Source organism: Molothrus aeneus, chromosome 1 (genome assembly GCF_037042795.1).
Source record: "Molothrus aeneus isolate 106 chromosome 1, BPBGC_Maene_1.0, whole genome shotgun sequence".
NCBI lineage: Eukaryota > Metazoa > Chordata > Aves > Passeriformes > Icteridae > Molothrus > Molothrus aeneus.
Window position 1 is genome coordinate 45,461,416 of NC_089646.1, and position 25,677 is coordinate 45,487,092.

Here is a 25,677-nt window from a genome sequence, read left to right on the forward strand (position 1 = left end):
TCCATGAAGCAGATACCCCACCAAGAGCTTAAGAACAGAAGCTTAACTCTACACCACCACATACATGCTCACCAAGGTAAAGGATTTGACTGCTTACCAGTAATGGTGCAGGCATCTCTGTACTCTCTGCAGTCTGGCACATCATCTTCCACGCCTTCGCTTACATAGTGCTCCTCGTGAATGCCTGTGTCGCGGGCTAGGACTGCATGGCTCGACAGCTCCGAGGGAGGCACGGTGGCGGCCAAAGTGCAGTCGTGCAAAGCTGTGGCGTCCAGCTTGGCAGGTTTCACAGGCTCGTACAATGTGCCATCAGGGGGACCAGCACTGGAGACCGGGGCTGGCTGGCACAGATGGAACTCCTTGTCTTCGCTAGAGCTGGCTTCAAGAAGTCTGCAGAACACAAAAGGAACAAATGGTCAATTCAAGCCATTCCAAACAGTGTATACCAGGAAAGATGGTTTTCTTTTTTCTTAAACATTAGTTTAACCTGACAAATTCAGCAAATACTGAAACCCCTACACTCTTCACAGAGCAGCTGCCTATCTCTGCACTTTGCCCAGTGGTGTGCACTCTGCACCTTGCTCAGTAGCAAAGTGTCAGTCCTTGTACTGTGTTTTTTACTAACAGCTGATTAAACATCCGTATTTTTGCCAATCCCAACTTGCAGTAAGCACAGTCCATTCACCTTGGCTCATTCATCAACTTTCTCTCATGTCAGCCAGGTCAAAGTTTTGTGTAACCCAGCATCTGTATGAGCCAGGTCATACAGACAGGCTGCACATCCCTGGTTGACTTAATAACACCTGGAACTTTAATAACACCATAATTTGAAATCAACTGATAGCAAACAAAACAGCAATTATTAGAAGTTTATACTATAACTGTACTAGACTTTCATCTCCACTGTACACCCAGCTCCTCACTGACAGACTGGCAGCTGGCACCTCTAGCGCCCTTTACAGAAAACACAGAAAACAAAACTCAAGTTACCCTGGGTTAAAGGACTGACCACACTGCTGCTCCCCAGTGCCTCAGCCTCAAACTGGGAACAAAGTCCCTCCACGCTAGATACTGATGTTCCCAGCAAGATGGAATTGGCCACAGAAGGAATGAAGAATAAGCACATTTCTCCCAAAACTTAAGCAAACATTTTGTGTAAGGAGCTAAAGGCACATGGTACTGCTTTTGGTTATCAGCAGTGTAAGGAAAGATGCAAATTCTCCCTACTAGGAAAAGAAAATATTATCATGGGATTGCAGAAAAACAGACTTGGGAAAAGACTTGAAAGACTTTATATATATAATAGCTACAACACATAAGCAGCTGCTGAAGAACAAGACACACAGGAACACCCAGACAACATAAGAAAAACAGGAAGACAAACAGCAAGAAAACGCAAGAGCAGGTGTGATGTAAGTCCATATGCAAGTGCAGCAACATGCTATGTTCGGTGCTTCACTGAGAACCAGAACAACACTTGTCTTGAAATTTCTATGTGAAAAAGGCTCTCTCTAATCTCTGGAACATGTCCAGATAATCGTATTTTGCTGTTAAAGTTACACTCAGTATTTCGGCAACTTGTTTTCTGGCATTCCCAGCCAATAACATTATTGCTCCAACAAAACATGACAGTATTTCTAGAAACTCCCTGCAAGACTCAAATACCAGTCTTTAAACTGTCAAGACAAAGATCAGGTGTTTAGACCTTCTGGGAGTAAGCTCCAGAAAAGTCTTGCAACAAAGCTGGAACACTGCACCAGCACCGTTTTTCTCTACCTGTTTTTCACCTTCAGCATGGGTATAAGAACAAAAAAGCAAAATTCTCTCCCCCTTTCAGAGGGTCTAAACAAGGATACATTTGTACTGAAATCAGAACACCGTAACTAGTAAACAGATGGGCAATATTAAGTCTTGGGAAAAAACCCCTACACACAAAATAACATTTCATTAAGTTTTCCTCAATTACATACATTTATATTCCTGCATGGTATTATTTAACCTGGAAATACTTCTCACACTCAGAGACTCAAAAATCGTATTTTGTAAGGACCGTAAGAGCTAAGGGAACACACTAAATCACATGATAAATTTATAACATACACTAATAAAAATTATACTCTAGTGTGGCAGCTGCAGGAAGAGAAAATTTCACTCGAGTGCTTTAACAGAAAGTGTTATGGTTCCCCTGCAGAGCATCCATTATTCCTGCACTATCACAGTACATACTGAAAAGAACAATGGGGTTACTTGTACTGATTACTTTGTAAATGGTCCCCTTTCAAGTGGCTCCTTAGAAATAACTAGAGGGAGATTACTGATATTAAAAATCAGTTGCTCAAATGAAGTTGGAATCAAAATGCAAATCTTATTTTTCCCCTCTACACTGAAGATAGAAACAGTTTAAGCTATAAACAAGAAAAAGTACTGGAAATGCACAGACTGACTGATTAGATGGGCTCAATTTTGCCCTAGCTGCTGCCACACATCTGTGAATTACATTTGTTTTGGGAAACTGTTAGATAAGTCTGTTATTATAAACAAGGCCTTGACTAGGATTAAATAACTAAAAGCTCCAACAGCACTTTTCAGCCTTCCTTGCCCTCCTCTCCCCTCCTTCCCAGGCCCTGCCTTAGCAACCTCAGGAAGCCAGTAAGAAAACACCACTCCTGAATGAAATAACACTGATAACCAAGGTGGGATTTGTCTGCAGCCTTCTAGTGAGTTCCAGGAATTTAAGATCTTGTAACTTTGCTGAACAAATGGCATCCAACATCTGACATACCTGACTACCATTTCTGACTCTCTCCCACACAATCCTCATCCAAAAACTTTTGTCCAGAACATAACATTCCAATTTGCATAAGAAGTTTGTGTTGAATGAGTTTCACCTCTTAACATTCACTCCACTGAGGTACCACGGAACCAGTTCTCCACCTCCTGTAAGGTCCACCCCAACCCTCGGCTCTGTTAAGAGTAAATAAAGATACACATCCAGAAACAAAAGTCATCAATGCTCTTCCTACACACGAACAGTTTCACTGCTGGCAATTATGGAAACTTAAGGAAAATAAGCTTGAAAGTACAAGGAAGGAGCAAAAGCTAAACCTCCCAAAATTCACAACAGTTTGCCTAGTCTATTACAGAAACACATGGAGCATCTACAGGAGAAAGTCAAGTTCAGGTTTCAGGAAGAGAATTTGCCTTGATCTTAAAACCTTGTATCATGGAGGAAAGAAAGCCAGCATAAATGTGTGTGTCTGCTTCCTTTCACACTTATTAAATATCTTCAGTTTCCTTACTAAAACCTACAAAGGCATTGTCTGCATGGCATCTCTTGCAAGGCAAGTGTTGCCACCTAATCCAGGCAGCACACACTTGTCCTTTAAACTTCTATATAAGTCTTCCTATTGCAGAAAATAAAAACAAACTGCAACTGAACACTATTTACCAGATTGTCAAAACAGCTATAAAGAGAAATGAACATGGTAGTTACTGTCCCCAGAAAATACACAATATTAATATTATTCTTTAGTGAATGTCACCTGCACATACAATATTTGTAAAGGTGATGGTACAAATTGTTATTGAACTCCTTGGTATTCACTCCTTCTGAGATACAAATGAGGATAGAAATAATAATTGTAGTTTTGTACCTAATCTGACATCCAAACAAGTGCAGACTTTGTAAATCAGATTATAACTGTTCTTAATGAAAATTCAACCAATTTCTTTTCAACAGAAGCCTGCATATAGGATTTAAGTAACTCCTACCTAATATGACATAATTCAGCTTTTGCCTCAGTACGGTAAAAGCTATATTGGACCATTGGCTGTATTGTGCCATTTCTCCCAGTCTAAATACAATGAAAGTTTGAGGCTAATAGACAGATGTGGAACTAAAGAAATATTTAATTTTGAATGTTTGAACAAAATCCTTCAGTGTAAAACTGTTTGCTGAAAGAGCAAGATTGCCTAAAGTTTATCATCTATATCTTTTTAACAAAGGTCATTCTACTCTGAAAAAAAACCTAATATGTCAGTTGTTTGTTGAAAGGCAATCATTCCAACCTTGCACTTTGTTAGAGGGATCAACAAGCACAAAGACTTGCTCCCGCACACCACCTCTGAAGAATGCCCAGATTTTGGTCTAACACAATGAATGCCTAAAACAGAGTACTGGCAGATTACTATATCAAGACCTTAAATTCTACATACAGCCAACACCTCTGCAATCTAATAGTACATCCACACAATAGATCAGACTATGACTGCAATGCTGCAACGTAACCAAGACTTGATGAAGAAGTTCACTGGGGGGTACTGACTGCAGTGTACCTGTGGCAGCCCAGATTCCAAAAGGCAAGTCAGGAACTGAGCTGTGATTAGTCAGCAATGTGTTCCACATAAAAAAAATAAAAAAATAAAAAAATAAAAAACTCCAGCTTTGCCAGTTATCTAGGCAAAGCAGTTCACACATTTTCTTTGCAGTGTGTTTTGTGGTGAAAAGGTTGAGTTTCATACATCACAAATTTCACATACAAGCAAATAAAATAAACCACTTGCTTTTTCACTGCCATTTGAGATGAAGCTTTTCTGCATTCAGCACTAAACACAACTTAGCTCTGAATCTAAACACTCAAATGACTTTAAGTAATCTTTCTTCCTCCAGCAAAAGCAGAAAAAGATACAGAGATATTCAGCCATAGAGATATGTGCTTACCTAGAGCCCAGCAAAGCCGAGTAAGTTATCCATAACTTTGCAACATTATTCTTACCACCATCTTGGGTTGTAGCAACAGCAATTTACTGTAGTCACAAAACATCTGGAAACGTGCTACTCCAGAGCCACATGCTGCACCCTTTGGTGATTATTAAGCTTTGAACCACGTTTAATTATCCAGCTCAGATTTTGTGATTCAATACTACTTTTATTCAATAGTTTAAAATGGCAACTGGGACACTCTGAACATCTGCCAATTTAAAGAAATACTTCCTTAACAGAGGGAAAAAATATCTTTCCAGAACATCTGACTAAAATCTTCCAGGTCATCCTTTTGCTATGCATACTCTCATATGTAATTCAACTATGCTGTTGGGTTTAGAGAAGAAGCAAAACCATTTACTGTGAGCTGGCTGGTTTTGCATGACAGCTCTGGTACATATGAACAATCAATTCCCTTTGAGTAAGAATCTGAAAACTCTGCTGCAAGATGCACTTCAAATGGTACTTGCTGTCTCACAGGGACATGAAACTTCAAGTAGCCCCATGGGCTACATCATTGACAAGTCATCTGGCATGTACCTATTAAATTTTATCCTTCAAGAAGCTTCAAACTGCATGGGTAAGAGGGGACATTCAGCCCAAGGTAATTTAAAGTAACCCCTTCAAATCAGCAATGAAGATTGATGAAGGTTCAGGGTTTTGATCTAGTTACTCACCCCTACTGACCAAAGTATTAGCTAATTTAGACAGAACCACAAGACATCAAGGGATTGAGAGAGCTTTCTACTCTTCACATCCACCTGGAGCTTCAGAGCCCTGATCCTGTATTCTCACTTACTAATTCACTAATTCTCATTTACTAAGTACTAACTGATGCTTAAACCCTTCAGAGGGTTTTAGAATGTGCAAATTCCACCCTTTTATGTACTTGAAAGAGTCCCACCAGAAATATCCTTCCTTGTTTTGTGCATCACGCTATAAATCTACTAAGCACCTCTGTTTTAAACTAAGTCTGGTAAGTTTTACTAAGCTGTTTAAAAAGAATCCTCAAGGTTCTTATCTACCTCCCACCTAAAAAATTTTTCAGATGCAAAATGCTCCATGTAGACACTGAAGCAAATCAAAGCTCTGTATGTCTTTATATGTCTGACTCGTATGTAACAAGATTAATATGCTCACCTACCCTTGTTTGGGAAAATAATCGACTGAAGCAACTTAGAATTGCTAAAAGTATCCAAATTCTTGTTTCTTTCATAACGCACATTTTGAATCTGTAAATTTTGCCTTTTTTAATTTAAAAAAATTTCTTCACTAAGTGGGTGGGTTCAAAATCCAGTCAAAATGCCTTCTTCCATTTAAATACATGTTGCCAGACCTTGAAGAAATAACCCTTTCTAGAAGGTCTGGCTTTTACACACACACACACATAAACATTCACTGTTTAACTTTTAGATAAAGGCTGAATATGGTCCCAAATTATTTACTGAGTTGTTTTAATTATGTGCTATATACCCTCTTATAAACCATGGGGGTTAGCTTCTGCTCAGAAGCTGCCTTTTGAACATGCAGAATGCTGACTACTTAGTTAAAACCCCTAACTCAAGGGACAAAAAGAGTCTAGGCATCATAGATGAGTGATAGAATGTGAGAAGCACCTTATTTACTTTCAAACACTTGACATAATTCTTCATTTCTTATGTTACAAGAGCTCCAATAATTTTACAGTAAAAACTAAAGGGACAAACATCTTGGACAAGTCCAGACTACACCCTTATCCAATGTTTTAAAGGCAGTCAAGGTCCTTTTAATCAAACTTCTTGCTTAAGTTTCCTAGCTTTATAGTACATTCAAATCATATTCCACAGTTTTTGTTAGTTTTGGATTTTTTTCTGCTTCATAGTGGAGTTAGGAATGCTTTGACCTAGCCAAATGCAATCTTTCAGAAAAGTATCAACACCCAATGTTAATGCCACACGCTATGAAGGATCTTCTCAAGGTACATGCCTCCTGAAGAAAGGCTTTCTGCCTGTGAAACTATAAAAAAATGTTCTCAAGTCAAAGATCTGAAGGGTTTCTAAAATCACTTTTATAAAGCCTCTTAACGATCAAGTACTAAGCTGATGAAGACATCCAAAACTAGAACAATACCTGGTTAACTGCCAGTGGCATGGTAATGTCATTTTGAATAAAAAAGTCACCACATGAGAATAAAAGACAGAATAGCAGCAATAACCAAAAAGCTCCTTAAACCATAATATAACCATGTACAGCTTGAAATCTCACTCTCAAGGCACCCAGAGCTGCTGCTGTGACCTTGTTTAGCTTTATTTGACAATTAAGTTATCAATCGAGTCAGTCATGTTTTCTCAAAAAACAAGGAAATGAAAACATCACAAATAATAAGCCTCTTAAAAGAAAACCACACCACTGCTCTCCACAAACCAAAGTTTCTCACCACTAGGATTTGGCCTTCAGAAGAAGCCCATCAGTCTCTTCTCCCCTCAGGGCAAGGGAGAGTAGAAGCCTACTGTAAGACAAGCCCTGGGTTTGACCTTCACAGCTGTGAGGGCACAAGTGTGCTCTCACCCAGCTTTATGTAACACTGCCCCACTCTGCTCTCAAGTTCCTTCAGGCAAATATTGCAGGGATCTATAAATAGCTCTTCCTTCTGTAAGGCTCACATTACACCGGGAGCTTTTTACAGCTCTCTCTCCTTTTATTAAATATAGGCCAAAAACCATGCTCTCCCCACCATACCCCTCTGTCAGTGAACAAACAAAACTGCAAAAATGTAAATGGTGCATTCCCTTTCCTGCAACACCTCGTGCTCCTGGCTGGGAGATTTTCAGCCGTGTACCTGCCTTGCAAAGGGAAAGCTGTTCAACCACCCCCACCACTAAGGCACAGTGTATGAGAGCTGCAGGTGCAGGCAAACAAGGAATTCAGGAAAAAGAAAACAAAGCTCAGAGGTATGGCAATGCAAAGTATAAACACCCCAAACATGTACTTTCTTTTCACACACACGTGTGTGCAAGGTGCTCAGTGAGGTAGATCACTACAAGATGGGTGCAAAAGGCATGGACCAATACTTGCTGAAGATAAGAATAAGATCTTATGACTTAAAAAGAAGCAAAACAAAACAAAAAAACCCCACCTAATAATTTTGGATTAGCTGCTGGTATATTTAGCATGGACTCCAGACTCAAAACAGTGAACACACAAGCTAGAATACAAGACCATGAGTTTTGGTACATAAACACCATCTCTGCCAGCGTATCTCCTTGTACCACTTCAAAAAAGGCAGGTATCAAAGACTTGTCAGAGGTCAGGTATGGGGAGAATGACTACATTAACAGCAAACCAGGTCCTCAAATAATATGGGTGGGAACAGTGATAACAAAAATATGAAAAGTTCTCTTTATTTAAGCAACACAAGAGAATGGAACTCCCCACTTCTTTACTTCTCCACAAACATCAAAGGCTTTCAAATGAGAGTTTTGGGTACAGCTTTTCTGATAGTTGGGGAGAGCTGTTGATCACCACAAACTCTGAACTGCAGAGGTAACACCACTGTCCTTGTTCCTGAGTGCTGAGCTCACTTCCCATCCAGAGCAAGGAGCAGTGGGAGCACTTGCCCAGAAGCAGTGCAGGGAGTCACAAATGCACTACACAAACATGAACTAGCTACTTGTACAGGGGAAACAAATCCAAACCCCCGAAGAACTCACTGAAAAATGCTGGGCCTAAGACAGCAGGCAGAAGGTAAAGATATTAAATTCGAATTAAAATCTATTCCCATTCCAAGCTAAATCCCTGATGAGCCAGCCCAGCCATACTCTGTTCCTCAGGGCAACGCTAAAGAGCAGGGGAAAACAGCCAAAAGACCATGCTAGTATGTTGGTTTCCCACCACCACTACACTACTGTTTAATCAAAAACACAATACAACTAATTGCCAGCAAGTCAGGGCCAAGAGTTTTAGTCAAGTAACTCTAAACAAAAGAATAGACTGGCTCAAACCAAATATTTATCATGGTTTAAAACCTGGGGGAGAGGGGGAAATTTTAATCTTGTTTTGCATTACTATTGTTCTTCTCCTGTTACAGGAGGAATTTCTCATTTCTCACCCTCTGCAATGACTTTGAAGAGTCTACATGGACTTGGTACACTTTAAATTTTAAAAAATACCGATTTACAGGATTGGAAAAAAGTGCCATTATTCCAAATTTCAATAGCTGACCTTTGGAAAATATTTGCACAAAATCTCATGTAACACAAGACTGCTGCTTTTCTTTACTGTTTCTTATTGCACACAGTCAGTGAGAGCAGGGATAAGAAGAATGAAATTCTTCGCAAACTGCCCTATAAAAACCCCAACAAAACAAGCACAGAACTCAAAAAACTCAAAACCCACACACTGCAACTCCTGTGTCCTTATCCATTTATTTTCAGATTGAGTTGATTGCTTTGGAGTTGAATAATTGTATTAAAAGGTGATTAAAAAATAAGACCAACAAACAAATCAAACAATCAAACCCCCACCTGCTGAGTAGGAACATCCTTTTCTTTTTTTTTTTGTTCCCAGAAATTAAGACATTTAAATATCCTGTTGCTGCTATAAGCAATTTCAGAGACAACTACTGGGAAGCTTACCTCCAAGAACAGTCAGACCACCAATTCCTGCTCTGAGTAAGATGCTAAGTCGATCTGCTTTGGCTCACTAGCATCACTGGCCCTGCCTCACTCCCTGGCAGCAAACCTCCCCACGTGCTCGAGCAACTGGCACAATCCAGTGAGAGCCTCCACCACTCCTCAAGGTTGCCTTACAATCCTGAACGTGCAAAGTTTCTCAGAGATTATCCCCCAATTTCTTAACTGGCTGTTAATATCCCTGGGCCTCATATCCATTATCTTTTGCCATCTCTGATGAGGTGTGTATGGAACGATGCTTTCAACCGTACACTGTTATGTTTGAGAGGACACGAGTGAGCTGAACACAGCTCTGTCACAAGCTCTATAATTATAGCCCTTCCGTAAAGCTCTGGGCTGGGGGTAATGCAGATCACAGCCCTTTTCAGCCCAGATAAAGCCACAGCTCCAACACTTGGTGATATCTGAACCTTACAAGCCCCTTTATGTACCATTGTTGGGGAGTGACACAACAAGAACACAAGTTCCTGAACAACCAGCAATCCAGGGCCTTATACCAAAGCCTTGGTCACATGGCCTTCCCAGCAACTGAGACGTGTCCCTGACTAATGAGGGTGCATCTCAACACACACCATTCCATGCATGACTGTTTCCCTACCAGCTCCTCTTGGGGCTAATGGCTACAGAAAAAAAAAACAAAACATTTCACAGCCCTTCTCAAAAGGCTACATTGTAGTTTGAAAATCTTGAATGTAGTAGTTTAAAAATCTTAAATGACTTCTGTCAACTCATTTTTCTGCTTCTGATGCTTGTGTGAAAGCACCAAGAATAAAATAGGAAAATAAGATTTTGTTGTTTTAAAAGTTGCTCTGTATAATCAGTATATTACCATATACATGTGTCTGTGTTCTTGGGAACCTAGAAATGTTTATCCTAACAACAGGCTGTGGAATTTTAGGAAACTGAGCCAATTATCCATGGCTTAGTGCCATTAAAGTCAAAGTCATACAAGCAAAGATTTTAAAACAGAGTTTTTTAGAATTCAAGGGCATTAACATGAAGATGGTAAGGGCAAAACTGTGAAACAGTCTTTATACACACACACACAAAAACACCAACCCCAAACAAAACAAAAGAGAAAAAAAGTCTCCTTACAGGGGAGAACTACACAAGAGCTTAAGCTAGGGGGTATAAATACATATTAAATACAATACAAGCTCAGTTTTTGCTTCATTTGCAGACTATCTTACTTAGATACAGACTGAAGCTGAAATCCTGCATTGTGGCTTTCCCCAAAGAACCACAAAACCAGAAATTTGGATTCACTCAGTGCAGATGGATCAAATGGTTCCAGACCATTTGGAAACTGACTTTGGAAAATAGTTGTGATAACCATTAGACAAGGCACTTTCTGAAGCTGTCCTTAGATAAATTCCTGTGTGCATGTACATGTTCTCCAAAACACACAACAGATAGTCCTGGACACTGAACCTCACTTAGCAGATTCATGGCACAGGCAGTAAGAGAGCACTGAACCAAACTGCCCCTGACAGCTCCTGCTCAACTGGAATTCTCTGTTGAGACTGAAAACTACTGTAAGTGGACTAGACAAGCTGACCTGCTCTACCATCAGCCAACTCAGTTCCCCACTTATCAGCATACCTTCTGACTTATTTGTATCTTAGCACCCAGTCAGAAAGCATTCAGAGTCTACCAACAGCTTCAGGCAAGCAACCCAGCCAGCTTTCCACAAGGAGAACAGTTCTTAGATAAACCTTTTTCCTATATGTTAAGGATTTTATTCTTTGTGTGCAAGACTGAAATTTCTCTGAAAGTGGAACTTTTCACTACAGTATCAAAAGCAACCCTTGCTTGGGCAATAAAAGGAATTGAACTAATTCAGTGAAATATCATAGAGCCCTGCTAAATGTAAAACTGCAGAGAACAACATGTAGCTTTACAAGGTTGGAACGCTCAGCATTTGAAGCACTTCTTTATTCAGTTGAAAAATATTTTAAAAATCACTAATGTTGCCCATCTGCAGTTTAAAAGAAAGCCTCTCTCAAAACAAGTATTATGATGCCTAGAAATGTCTTCCTTCAAAATGTTTTTTCATGACCTAACTTGGCAGAGCAGTGGTCCTATCAGCCTCAGAACCACAATTAGAATTCATTTCCCTTGACTCATACATACTCTAGCACAAGGGAAGTTATCATTCCCGATAGCCAGTTTTTTCAAAATAACTGTAATAAGACTGGAACATGAGTTTTAAGTACCCATGGTTATATTTGAAGATGATGATACATTTTGAGATCATAGGAAAGTATCACTAAAGTCAAAGTAATAGTCTGTCTAATTGAAAGACTCACATTTTTTGTTTGTGCATGAAGAAATGAGCTTCTGCCAATGGAGTTGTGGAAGATTCAGATTTCAAGAGCTACAGGTAGAATGGAAAGCAAGGCCTACAAGTACAATGCTTAATATAAACACATGATTTCCTGAAAGGAACAGATCTCTCTACCTACTCTTAAATTCCCTGTGTATGTTGCTCGTTTGATATATAAACTCTTATTTGAGCTAAAAAAAGTTAAAAACAAGCCAAGATTTGACAACTGAAGCCAGTAACATTAAAAAGTGCTTGGAGACAGCACACCCTCAATTTCATTACTTAAGCCTTCATTAATTTTCAGTTCTCTGTCCAGTATGTGCTTACAGCAGACCTCAAAGCTTTATCACATCTCTTTTACTGTCAAGAGAGAATATGAAGCTTTCCTTGCTATTGAAGAAGGCCTGGAGAGCAATTCCTTGAAACTTAATGTGGCAGAAGGAAAAAAAGGACTTGTGTAGAAAGGACTGCATATCACATTAATAAAAGAGAGAAATTTTAGAAAAATACTTTTATATTCTGTGTAGGCATTGACTTCCCTGAAATGAACTCAATCTACTTAACCTGTTTTACAGTTCATGTAGAAAAGCTTTTGATTTAAATTTAGTCATGCTTTAAGCATAAGCAAGGTGAAATATTATAGTCTATCTGCCTGGGGGTTTGGGCTCAACATAATTTTCAGTAAGAACTGCTGAAATAACATCAAAAAGTATGCCCAATGATGGCAAAGATCTCTGAGCTATCACTTGCCCCATGCAAATAAGTTTCAGCTTTTGTTTAACAAAGTCTTGGTCATGTCTTTGGTCAGAGGAACATAGCAGTCCAGACATTTCATGCAGCAGTTCAAGCAAAAGACAAGACTGTGTTCTAAAGTGAAAATTGCAGTATTTCCTTTACCAGGATACATGGAATTAAATATTGTAGCTATTCCTAGTGTATGGTAGAGATGTGGCTACACTAGACCATCCTTACATCCCTTGCTGTTCTGGATCCAGAAATGCACTTCTGCTTTTCAGAAATGCACTGTTTATTCACCTGCACCAAACACAGGGCTCAGCAAGACCCTCAATTTCCACCACAAACCATTTTCTGTTCTTCTCAGTGAAACATTCTGCCATCACTATAAAACCTTCTCTTTACAGTATTACATTTCTCTTTTCTGCACTTTAATGTCTCTGTAAGGTCCCATGACTCAGTTTTCACACACCTGTCCCTCGCCATGGAAACAGAAGAGGAAGAATAAATAGAATGTATATACCTCATTTACATTATTGAATAAAAACACTCTATTGATATTCATCATTAGGTTGGAATCTCCATGGCCAAAACAGGAAGCACAGACAAGTTTCCCATGACTGAATCCTAGCAGTAATACCCTTGTAAACTTCCATCATCACCAACACCAGCAACTGACAGGTCAAGGCCAAAATAAGCCACTGTCCTACAGTTTAGAAAGGCAGCCAGCTTTCAAGGAGCAGTCAGTCTAGCACAGCCCCTCTGGGGTGAATGTGTTGGCAGCAACAAGTTGCACCAGAACCTTCCTTGACCTCTCTCTCTTTTAATAGATTTCTGTGGTAGGTTTGCAGTTCCACCACTTGTGCCCTTTCTTCAAAGCTGCTGCTCCGTGCAGACTCCCCAGGTACCGACACCCACAGCAGATGCCGGCACAGCCCCAGCCCCAAGTGTCTCTGTGCAACCCGAGAAAGGCACGCTGCTGCCTCCTTGGCAGGGCCAGACGCTGCTGAAATGCTCTTCCCCAGCCTCGCTCCATACATTGACTGCAGGAGAAATAGGGAAGTTTATTAATAAGCAGGAGGAAAAGGTCAGCAGCTTGACTTGGATCCACAACTTTCTAGGCTAAGATCACTTGCACAGTATGCCAGATGGGTCAGAGAAGAGACCGGTTCTGCCAGAACAGACCGTGAAACTCCAAGCAAACATCACAGCATACACCCAATATGGTCTCCCACAGAATCCTACTGCTAAATTAGTGTTCATACAGTCATGTTGATACGGAATAGAAGGGTGTTTTACAGCTCCCACTGATTTCTGATAATTTATGCTAAATCTACAGTGAGGTAGGAAAGAACAATGTAAAACAAGTCCAGACACAGACAACAGATCACTTAAGAACTGGCAGTACAGTTTGGGGTTTTTGGTAGGTTTCGTTTTTTTCTCAAGTTCTCAAAAAACTTTTCCATAATAATGCCATTTCCATTCTTCCTCAATCTTTATGTTGTGTTCATTCCTGAATGCACTGAATAACAAAGCTGTTAATTTTCAAAGGGCCATGTACAGAGATATCAATTTATAGTGCAATTAAGAAACCACACAAACCTCAAACACACAGCTAGAAGAAAGCCTACTATTTTCTTGCTGCTGCAGTGCATTTGTGACTTACTGGAGGGTGTTTAGGTGAAGGTTTCTCAGTTCTGACAGATTCTTCCTCTTTCTCCTTGTACAAGTTTATTCTCATTCAATAAGAAGCTTGATTTTGCAGTCAAGCGTCACAACTACGTCACTGAAGAGATATGAATCTATTGTGCTCAGTTCTTTGAATTTATACATCTATTTACAAATCAGGTCAAAACAATGCGGAATGTGCATTAGTGCACAGTGGCAGTGTATATTCCTACAAATGAAAGCAGGAAGGGAATTTGAGCATGCTCTACCCTTGATCCAAACATGCATGCAGGTAATAGAGCTGCACAGTGCTGCTTGGACATTCACACAAAATTAAAGGCAACTAGAGAGGACACTGACCACATCATTTTTATGTTATTCAGCACAATCATCAGCCTCAGCAGAGACACACATGCCAAAAAGTCTTTAAAACCAAATATTTCATGTTTAGCTACCATAGTACAGTTTGGATTCATCATCAATCCCTTTTGCTACAAGACAAGGGACATCACCATAGGCACCGGGTTTTAACCATTATGGCCTGTGCTCTTCAGACGAATTACAAATAGCTGTAAAAACAAAACTGAACTTCAGCTAAGCAAGTTTGCAAATTATCCAGAGTACATCACATGTTCTAACTGACAGTGGGCAGAAAATATCCAACTCAACAAAACTGAAGTGCCATATGCAAAACTTTCCCACAAACATCCTATACAGACAATATAGACACTCTAGTACACAACTGGATGAAGCCTCAAAAAATCCACACAACTGCACATATAGCACAGAAGTTGGCCATCACACAATACTGTAAGCAAGACCAATGCCTACCAGTCAAAACAAAGAGAGATGACATTCAGCATGAACCCATCCTGACTGGTCTGAAGAAACACAGACAAATATCTGTCTCTCAAAGTTATTTTCCAATAAGAAAGGGTGAAGTTTTTTCATATCAGGTAAATGATACTACTCCAGTATAAAGAAATAGTAAGGTGGAACATGTAAAACCTACCCCAAAATAGTAATAAGAAAGAAGGATGCTCTTCAGCATGCCTGCAGACCTTCTCTTGCATAGAGTGTTACTTTATGAACACTTTCAGTAGCAATTGTCACAGCCTACCTTACTTCATCTTTGGTGTCCTACACCAGTGAAATACACATCACTGAAACATGTCTGCTATGTGGCAGCATTCCCAGGTATGTCATTTAGAGAAGTCCCAAAGCACTCGGAATCCCATGTTAAATTCTCCACCCACAGATTTTCTTTGCAAAGATAAACATGAAAGAAAAACGCATTCACTCAGCCATGCATGTGGAGACTGAAAGACTGGGAGTGACCTTTGATTATGGCACTAAAACAAAACATTAAAAGTAAGAAAAAGCTGGAAGGGAGGAAAAGCACAGCAATTTACTTAGGTGAGTCCCACTAGCTATTCTGCCATCTGGAAAAAACAGCAGCTTTCAGCACATAAGCATGTACACTGGTGGACCCTCTTGTGCTTTCTGCTATTTTTTCTTCCTCAGCAATCTTTTTACATAATAGTTCTATGAATAAAATAGGTCAAATTGAGCCTCTCAGAAGTTTTACTAAATTTTAAACATTAAAATCTGCTTGTAGCTGAGTATTATGGTCAAATTAAAGGTTCCATGACTTAAAATAATTCGCTTTTTCAGTGGCACTGTTGTCTGGATTAACTTTTCTTGGGTACTATAAGTACACAGTCAGGAAAAGCCCAGTACATTAGCAAATGCAGAGAACAGATTAATATAACTCTGACTTCATACAAACTGTCTCAGTTCAGAGCCTTTCCACTATGGCAGAGTGAAGAGCAGCACCTCTCAGATTCACTCTAGTTAGAAGGTGTCTGTTGAGATCCAGGCAGCCCTTGAAAATCATCATAGTGAAAATGGAAGTTTCCACTCATGCAATTCTACCAATTTTACCTCAGTAACACAGAGATTATTCCCAGCCAAACACAAACCTGGGAAACGTGCCTTTTCTTTGCAAGTTACCAGGAAAGAACAATGTAGTCAAAACCAGAAAAAGATGATTGGGAATGAAAGGTACTATTTTCCCCTCTCCCATTCCAATCCATTGGCAAGCAGCTCCCTTTTCCAGATCTCTGCCAGGGCTCCGTCCCTCAGTGACTCTCAGAGTCTCACCAGACTGCTAAAAATAACTTCTCAACTACAAGACATGCACATTATCAGCGGAAAACATTTCTGCAAGCTTAGTAACAGCTCCACAGCTCAGGCTGATTAAAAGAGAGACTGAAAAGGCAGACTAAAGAACAATTGCTGAGGTAGGGAAGCCTTCACTGCATGCCCACCCATGACCACCACAGACAGAACACTTTTTTTTTCCCCAGGTGACAGATATTTTACAAGCAATTGCAGAAAGCTGAGGGGTTTGCATTATAAGCAATACATACTGTAAAATCTAAATGTGTTAGAATCATATTGATAATTTGAACTTAACGCACTTAAATGTATACTGCTTTGCAATTCAGCAGTCTTCCATGATTGTTTCTGTGGAAGTCTTCAGAATGAACATGTAATAGCACATGTAACATTCTGTAAGCAAGTAGAAGGCTCTCCACATTCAAAGTTTTTTTTCCTGCTATAAAACAGTAATAAAGCAGACAGGGGATTAAAGCAGACAGGTTTCAGACTTGCCCAAGTCACATCTGTATGGATACCTGCATTGTGGGTTTTGCTGCTTCACTGCATGCTGTGATCACTGCAGAAAAATGCACATGAAATCCTTTATTACCCAAAGCCCTGAGCTACAGAATCAAAGGCCAGTTGGTCACCAAAAACATGCAAAGCATGTTTTCATCAAGTCTTGAGAAGGGACAATAATTTTAATGGCACTTTATGAAGTAGAAAGAGTGCTTGAACACCAAAACTACCCAGTCACTTACAAACTCTGTATTTGTGATTTTATAATTCAAAAGAACTTGCTGTCTCTCAGAAAGACACAGAAAAAGCAAGACTTAGAAATTTCATACACAAAACTGTCCTCCCTGTGAAGATCACAAACTTCTGCAACTTCTACCACTCAGTGCTACCACAGAAGAATACTGTGACTTATTTAAAAAGGATTAACAACATGGTTCTTGTGTTGTGACAGCAAAAACTCTGCAAGCAACCACTAAAAGTCTTGTTCTGACTCTTATTCCTCCCTTAATCTACATGGTTCAAAGCAGTTCTTTGTTCACTGAGAACTTAAGTAGTGAAACATTCACCATCAGTTTAAGGAAGTTTTTGAACATGAAGGTGTCCTTCTTACTCTGGTTTTGTCAGGATGTTGAGGTATTTCAGCTGTTCACATGGAGGACAACACTCTTCCTTTCATAACATTACTTCCCAAACTAAATTTGCCAGTTATGAAATTACAGATCTGTAAGTACAATTACATGTCATAAATGGTGATTGCATTAAGGACTATATTTTTAGGAAGACTCAGAATAATATCAACACCACCTACACCAGATAAATTTTTTTCTTGTACAGTTAAAATCCCTAGCTCCTTCCAAACTAACAGTATGATTTTATTCCAAATGAATTTCTGGTAAGAGCGGAAGTGATACTTGAAATCCTGGGTTTTTTGGTTGGTTTTTTCTTTTTTTGAAGTAAAGATTTAAGAGTATGGGTAGCTTTTTTTCCTAAGCCTGATGGAGATTTTAACAAAGTACAACTTTCCATGGCTACTGTAAACACAGAGGGAATCCACTCATCTATTTGTTTTTCCCACGACACTTCCATCAAAGGGCAAGTCACATCAGTTACACTGTGACCTTCCTACTGATGTTTTGCTAATGACCAGACAAGAAACAAGGAGTTTTCTGAACAGAGTGAAAAATCAGTGTACTGTTGATGTAATAGCTATAACTTGAAGGTACAATATTGGGAAACATACAAATAAACTAGTTCTAAGACACAAAGAGAAAGAAAGAAAGAAAGGAAAAAGAATAAAAATCCCAGTGACGTTGCATCTTTCAGAAGTCACTAACACTTCTCAGCAAGCAGAAGGACATCCTGACCAGAGTCACTACTTATTTCACTTATTCCCAGTCAAAGTTATTAGGAGGAGCACCAAAATAGTTTACTGAAGACTCCACTGAAAGCTGAGCAAATCAAAACAAGTGCCAGTACCAAAAGGCCACTTTTCCTTCACTCTCCCTGGTACAGTCAGGTGTAGTTGTGCAGTAACAGCCGCCATTTTACTGCATTTCCTGAGAATAAAGAATGGGGTTAAGGGAGGGAAGCAAACAAATTATCTGATCAGGAACAAATAAAAATAAGCTCAAGGTCTCTTATATCAATACATGTCTATATTAGAGTTTCCACATGATATCTGAGCTGTCTATATTAAGCCTCTCAGGCCAGTCTCCCACTAAATTAAGCTCTTGAGTGGCTTAAAGTTCACATGATTTTTAGAGCCTATCTAGGCAGCTATTCTTTCTGCATCTCCTCTATTGAAAGTTTCTTTGTCAGCTACCTTTTTCACCTTCAGTTCCAGTTCTCTGATGAAACCTTGTATGTGAGAAGTCACATGACATCAGGAAGCACATTTCATCTCCTTTAGAAAAAAAGGATTTCAGAATGAAGTGGGATCAAAGACCAAAAAATTATCATAGCTGATAAGAAAACAGTTCAGTACTTAATCTAACAACATGGAATCCAAAAGGTGAAATACACGCCTATCACTTCTAATTCTCAGGTTTTTCCAGTAATTCCTCTAACAGCCTCATGATGACTTGAAGGCAAACTGTACTGCTCTAAAAGGCCATACATCCTCAGTCTTTAAACTTCATATTTGAATTGTCCTAGTTAGGAAGCCTAGTAAATGTATTATACATCACTCCCCAAACTTTCAGTTCTGTTTAAACATTTAAGTTATTCTATTTCCTTGCTAGTCTGTACAGACTTCAAGTTTCAGTATAGACCTTCTGTTTGCTTTCATCCAAGCTCCCTTCACACGTGTAGAACCCAACTGCTTGGTGGACAAGACCTCCTGTTTCTTACAACACCTTTGACATAAATTTCATATGTGTTCAACTTTCCTTCCTAGTACACAGTTAACCAGAAAAAAACAAAATTTCTTTCCATTGCACTCCATTTCATATCACATACACTGAACATTACATTTCATACATTTAACAGCAACAGCTGGGATACACAAAGAGGGCTGTGGGCAGGGGCTTAGGGTTTGAGAAGAAGTAAGTCTGTTGAAAGTATTTCTTTTAACATGTTCCTTCAAAAAGACTTTCTCTCTACAAACTGAAAATTGCTTAACACCTATGCAAGACAGCTGCTCCTCTGTATTTTAGAGATAAAAAAAACCAGTGGGGACAAATCCTGAGCCACTCTGATGAATGCAAGCACCTTACTGGAAGTAGACTTATCTTAAAGAAAAAACAAATGTGGGTAAGTTAATTCAATAGGGAGAAAAATTCATTGTATTCACTGTACCTGTATGTTCTTTATCAGGAAGTGAAATGTGAATTTACAAGAGGAAAAAAAAGTGAGCCATACAGAAATGAACAAGAATCCATCAGATGCATTTCACTCACAAACACTTCAGAGTTTTTTTTTAGTCTACTCCCTAAGGACATGACTTCTACTAGAATTCAAGTGCAATTCTGTTGCAATATAATCCTACCTGAGCCAGTGGGGGCAGAAGGGAGATTGAAAAGAACCAACACTATTTTTTCTGCCTGACAGGAGATATGAGCTCCATCTCTACCCAGCTACAATTACATTCCTGTACAATGTCATGTCAGAGATTCTAAAAGCTGTAAAAAACATTTCATTTCCTTATCTTTGCTTTCCTACAATTGTCTGAAAACAATTGTAGCACTGAGATTTTTGAGTGTGTTAAAGATTTTAGGTATTGTAGGTAGTACACATTCAGAGTATTTTTATAAAGTTTTAAAATGCAAAGTTTTCATTAAGAAATGTCAGCTTCCTTCAAGTCAGTCAGTCCTTCCTTCAATCACAGAGCAAGGAACAGCTATTATGGGCATTGTTCCAAAGCTCAAAAGCTCCCAACAATAAAAAGGCCCTTTAAACAACTTTGGAAGTTAAAATGGGTTTTGTAACAAAGAACATGCAAAAAATGAAGTTAAACTTGATTAGAAGCAGTTGCAAGGTTTTTTTACAGATCCACCAAGGATATTCACTCTTTTCATGGAGTTCAGACTCAGCCAAGTTGTGCAGTAGCAAAACGAACTAGCAAATTATAACAAGTTTGCTCCTTGTTTGATTATAGCAATGAAGATCAATTTGGGGAGGAAAAATCTAAAGAGCTTTCCTGACTTCCAGCCATCAGAATATAAGAATGTAACTCTCCAACAGCAATCTAATATTCCAGAGCCATTGGATTTAAAAATAAAAACTGTTTTTAAAAAAATGTTCTACAAAGAAAACAGTTTATATTGCTCATAATTCATGAATAATTTTGAACTGGTTTATTTTCATTTTCTGTTTTAAAGTTCTGGTTTTGAATTTAAATACAGATAAGAAAAGCAAACTCAAATCACATCCAGAAAATAAGCCTAATAAAAAGACAATAACCTTAGTCCAAGTCCTCACATTTCAAAGGAAACACTCATGTCTAAGCTCCTTATACTGTAATAATTTTAATTTAACAAGATGAAGTTGAGGACATCAATTAGACAGGCATCACTAATGGCATGCTTCAATAAATGGGCTAAGAGCTACCAAATTACCTATCAGCATATGCAAAGATTAATACATGTAGTATCTAAATATTAACACCAGGAGTGCCAACAGAAATTGGTGACAAATTAACTGTCCTATTGTCCTACAGATACAGGACAATACGAGTACCTCAAACAACTGCAATTTCTTTGCAACTGAAAGCCTGCAAAAGCGTGCAAGCAATTCCTCTTGCACCAATCTGTCTGCTTCCAACATAGTACATATTTAACAATAATACTACAACTTAAGAGACCTGATGCCCAAAGCAGTTTTATCTGTAACTTAAAATATTAGCTCAGATTTCTTCTGGCTTATTCTCAAAAAAATCTCACGGTGGTAAACAACATGTCAGTTTAACGTTAGATGTGGAGGCAGGGAGGGAGGCAACCACAATAAACAGTGATCCTTGACCCACTGAAGCAGAGTACACTGTCACTAACCTACTTTTGAACACCAAAGCATAAGTCTGTACTCCTGCCCCACCGGTCTAAAGCTGCATCTGGGAACGCAAGAGCAGCTCAGCTCAGCGGTATTTGAGAAAGACGCCGGGCAGCGTTATGCAGTGCCATAGCCGAAACACAGCATTCAACTAAACTGCTGAGTAAGGGAAAATGCAAAGTACTAAAAGCAGCGTTTGCCATGTTTCTTTCTTTTGTCTGAGTTAATTTAAAGCATGGCCAGAGATGCCTCTGCATACACACTACAGTCAAAGTTCAGCTCTAAGAGCAACAAACAGTACTGGGGGATTACAGCTCCAAAACAGCCCCTGCTGTACCTGGTTTTCAACTCCTTTTGCTCCTGATCATCTGCATAGCATTCTTCCTTTTTTGTGTCTCCTTTTCCCCACCAGAATCTCACCATTAGGCCAGCAGGCTTGCTTTAAGTGTTGCTTCTATTTGTGTTTCCTGCACATGAACAGTTCTTGATGCCGTAAGGCCATTTGAATGCAATTGTAACTTTGGCTCCCGCACAAGTTTCCTCACCCTCTCTTGGCAGAGCAGTTACACAAACTACCAAACTGAATCAAACAGGGTTAGCCTACTCCCCTTTTCAGTCTGCTGCATTAAAACCTTGATCTTTTAAATGCATATTACAATATCTACATTCATAACCACATCCAAATTTTTTAATTTGAGAACAAAGCTGTATGGACAACCATACACAAAAATCCTCTGGAGAGAACAGAGCAAATCTTTTCCTTCTAAACATCAGGAAAAGACTGCAGAGTGTTTCCAGAGTCTTCACAAAAGCAGTAAGATTTGTCTACAGGGCAAAATAAAGCCATACTTTATAACTGCATACATCTCAAAAGACTAAGGCTTTCTGGTGCATGTGTTGAAACACTCATGAGAGAACAGAGCTACGAGCTCATCTGGCAATCACACGTGTACTCCAACAAATTAAACTCCTTTTTCCTGAAATTACCCTTCAAGTTAAAGCCAGTCACAAACTCTGCCCTTCTCAAAATGGCATTTTTGTGTAGGGTATGACCTGTTACTTCAACAGACTTCTAAGAATTTGGAAATATTTTATCATTCCTCAAGAAAAGTGTGAGCAATTTCGTTTCCTAACTTCTCTTCCAAAACAAGCCACAACAGTTCTTCTCAGCCAGCCTCCTATTCCCACACATTAAGGACAAGTTTGGCATTGCAGCCACCTCTTCTCCAAGCACCCAGTATTTTTTGTGGACTGATCCAACTGAAAACATAGTGCCAAAACAAAGGATGTGTAAACATTGTCTTCCAGGGACAAGCTTGCACCAAGGATAAACTTGAATCTTTGCAGATATGAAATGCAACTCCCTTTGTGAAAAAAGTATTCCAAACCAGATGCTCCTTCAGACGTAAGAACAAATAACACAACTTTAAGCACTTCTCATCTCATTTTGCTTATTAGAAGTCATGTGTCTGATCATGTCTAACTAAACAGATTTTTAAAAGTTCAATTGTAATTAACCAAAAGACTCACACTTACATCAATGGTTCCTTACAGTGCTTCCTATTGCATCAAGCTTTTGGCTCCTGGCAACTCTAATAAAAAATATACTTTTAAAAGTCTCTTCTAACCCAAACCATTCTGATTCTGTGATTATTCCTCAATTCCAAACTGAGCATAACTGTATGACTGGATAACATCCAGCCTTTAGGGTACATGAACTGTCATTTACTTGATCAGTGAAGCTGCAGGTATTCCCAGTGCCTTTTCACACCACTGTTTTCCTGCTACACAACAGTCCTGACTCCAAGATTTAACATACTAAAGTGCAGAACTGTTCCAAGCATCAGGCTATGGTTACAGAAGACTGAAATTCACCATATGGTGAATGGTTGATTTGATGAGGTGATTTACATTTGCGAATATAATTCTATTCCCATGTGCATTTCTATACTTCATCATAAATATGAACTGAAACACCTGCAGTAAAAGAAATTAAATTTGAGCCTGATAGTGAAACAAGAAGATTTAAAGTAAAAATAAATAAAAATTTTTCAAACAGAAAAATTTTCTCCTTTCTTCCCAAAGAATGCAAAAAAGAAAAAAAAAGAAAGGAAAGAAATGCAGCAGTAGACCTTCAGCAATCAGTTAAAGACAACCCAGAACAAACATTTACAGCAATATGCAAATACAGCACTTTCAGTGGTCAAGGAAGGGAATAAAATGCTCTTTTAAAGGCTGAAATTGCAGAGAAAACTCTTTCTTTCCAGCAGCATGCAGAACTAAGAGAGATTTCCTGTTCATACCCTTTCTGTACAAGTTGGGATTTCAAGAGATGTTTCCCCACTATCACAGGAGGTAATAAAGTATATTGTGAAAATCTATTTTTTGTTTTCATTATTTTTAGGTTGCAAAACAGTTTTTCTAATAACTAAGAATTTTTCAACCAACACTTTTCTTTTAGGTTTCCAAGAGTCCATTTAATTACCATCTCCCATCTGTCTTGCCCACGTATCTTCAGCAGCAGGAACATTTGCTGACACTATAATCAAGAATGAACTGGCAGTAAAATTATTTATCCTCTGCCAGACTGTGCCACTGTTAAATACTGAGGGAGATAAATTAGAATTTAACTCTAGTTGACTGGCAACTAAATCTTGTATAGATATAGACAGATAAAGGCTATTTATACACAGATTTTTATGAGGTCACCTTGCTGACACAATAGAACCTTGAAAGCCTCAAGACATTAACCAGGTGTCTCCTGCCTTCCCATAAAACATTGTGTCAACAGAGTAGCACCAGTTCAGCACTACATGACCTATACCATCCATCTACTCACACTGCACATCCTCAAGACTACCTCTTTTGTGATAGTACAGCAAAGTTATTTCAAGTAATTTAATCTACTGTCTGGCACATTTATTCTTTGATAGTCCATTTGCTATGGGAAAAAACACCCCAACCAAAAAAAAAAAAAAACCCACCTTTATAATAAGCCTATATGCAAAGCACAAAAAACTTCTTGATTTCCTTTACCTACAATGTATTTCAATTAAATGTTTCCAGATTATTTTATTTTTGCAATATAAATAGCTTGCAATATAACTTTCACTACCATCTTAGCTTGGTGGTAAGGAGTGAAAAGATCACTCTTTAAAAATAATCCAGAGAGACTGGAGGAAGGAGTCACTTGTGTTAATAACTAGTGTTGTTTTACTAATGCAAGGTAATAAAAGTTTGTCCTTTGTAGCACCTGGTATTTGGCCCAGTGAGTGTTAAGATGTAAATTGAAGTAATGAACCAAGAGAGTTTACAGAGAAAACTGTGGATCATTTTTCTGGTAAAAGATATCACCTACACTGCCCTTTCATACCCACACAAGCAACTATGTGCTCAGTGCAAAATCCTCCCCCTGCAGCTTCTCTGAAAACACTGTATGTAGGCAGGACAAATTATTACTCAGAACTAGAACATTTGGAATGTGTCTCAGCTTTTCTGATACCCAGATATAGTCAGTAAAGAGCAAGATTGTTCCCTGAGCAAGTGGGCAGAGTTGTAGACTATCTTAATATTAAAAGTATAAAATAATTTATACGGCTACTATAAGAAAGCTGTAAACCAAATACAAAGTTCAGAATTTATATAAAAACATTTAAGCTAAATACAGACGAAGTTCAGAATTAATTTAGACAGATTTAAGACCTTGCAAAAATAGGCTTGAGGAACATGGGAACTCTCCCCTTTCTTCCTCATCTAATGCACATTTGTGGTCTAGTATCAAAGTCAGTTAAAAGAAACTCAACCTCAGAAATAAGACTTAAACAAAAGCACCATTTTCCCCAAACACTACTTTTCTGTCCTGGCAGTCCTGCACCCCAAAAAGCAAAAACCAAAGCAACCACCATCTTCACTCCCCTCTATCAAACACACAACTGAAGAAAAACACAGAGGCCTTTTACCAATCTGCACCACACAGAGAGAAAAAAACCCCTGTGGGCAGAAGGAGAAAGCAAGAAAATATTCCCTGCCTCAGTTTGTGTGGTACTCCTATGGCAGTACCGAACTCACCTCCACCAGTGAGTTACACAAAAATGTCAACCAGCTGAATTCACCTCTTCCAGATAACCAGCAGAGAAAGTTTTACTGAGGATTAAAACAAACCAAAGACACGCTGAGATGTCCTCCCAGCCTCTGTCCTCCTTCTCTACACACAGTGGGCTCACTCCACATACCCACACTACACAAGACACTTGTAGCTGCAAGTGTGTCTCCACGGGATGTGTCAAGTAAACAAGCGGTTTCTAGTTTGAATCAACCACTGTGGGTCATTCTTCTTAAAGATGGAAAGA

General features: G+C 38.9%; 1 protein-coding gene across 2 annotated transcripts in view; it reads right to left on the bottom strand.

The window, feature by feature from the left end:
* The window catches only part of TRAK1 (trafficking kinesin protein 1), a 125,757-nt gene that overhangs the window by 80,005 nt on the left and 20,075 nt on the right, over nt 1–25,677 (bottom strand). For both annotated transcript variants that reach the window (XM_066556178.1, XM_066556169.1), the window contains one exon: nt 98–390. The gene's annotated coding sequence lies outside the window, so the exon portion shown is untranslated. Of the gene's footprint in view, nt 1–97; nt 391–25,677 lie in introns of those variants that run through there.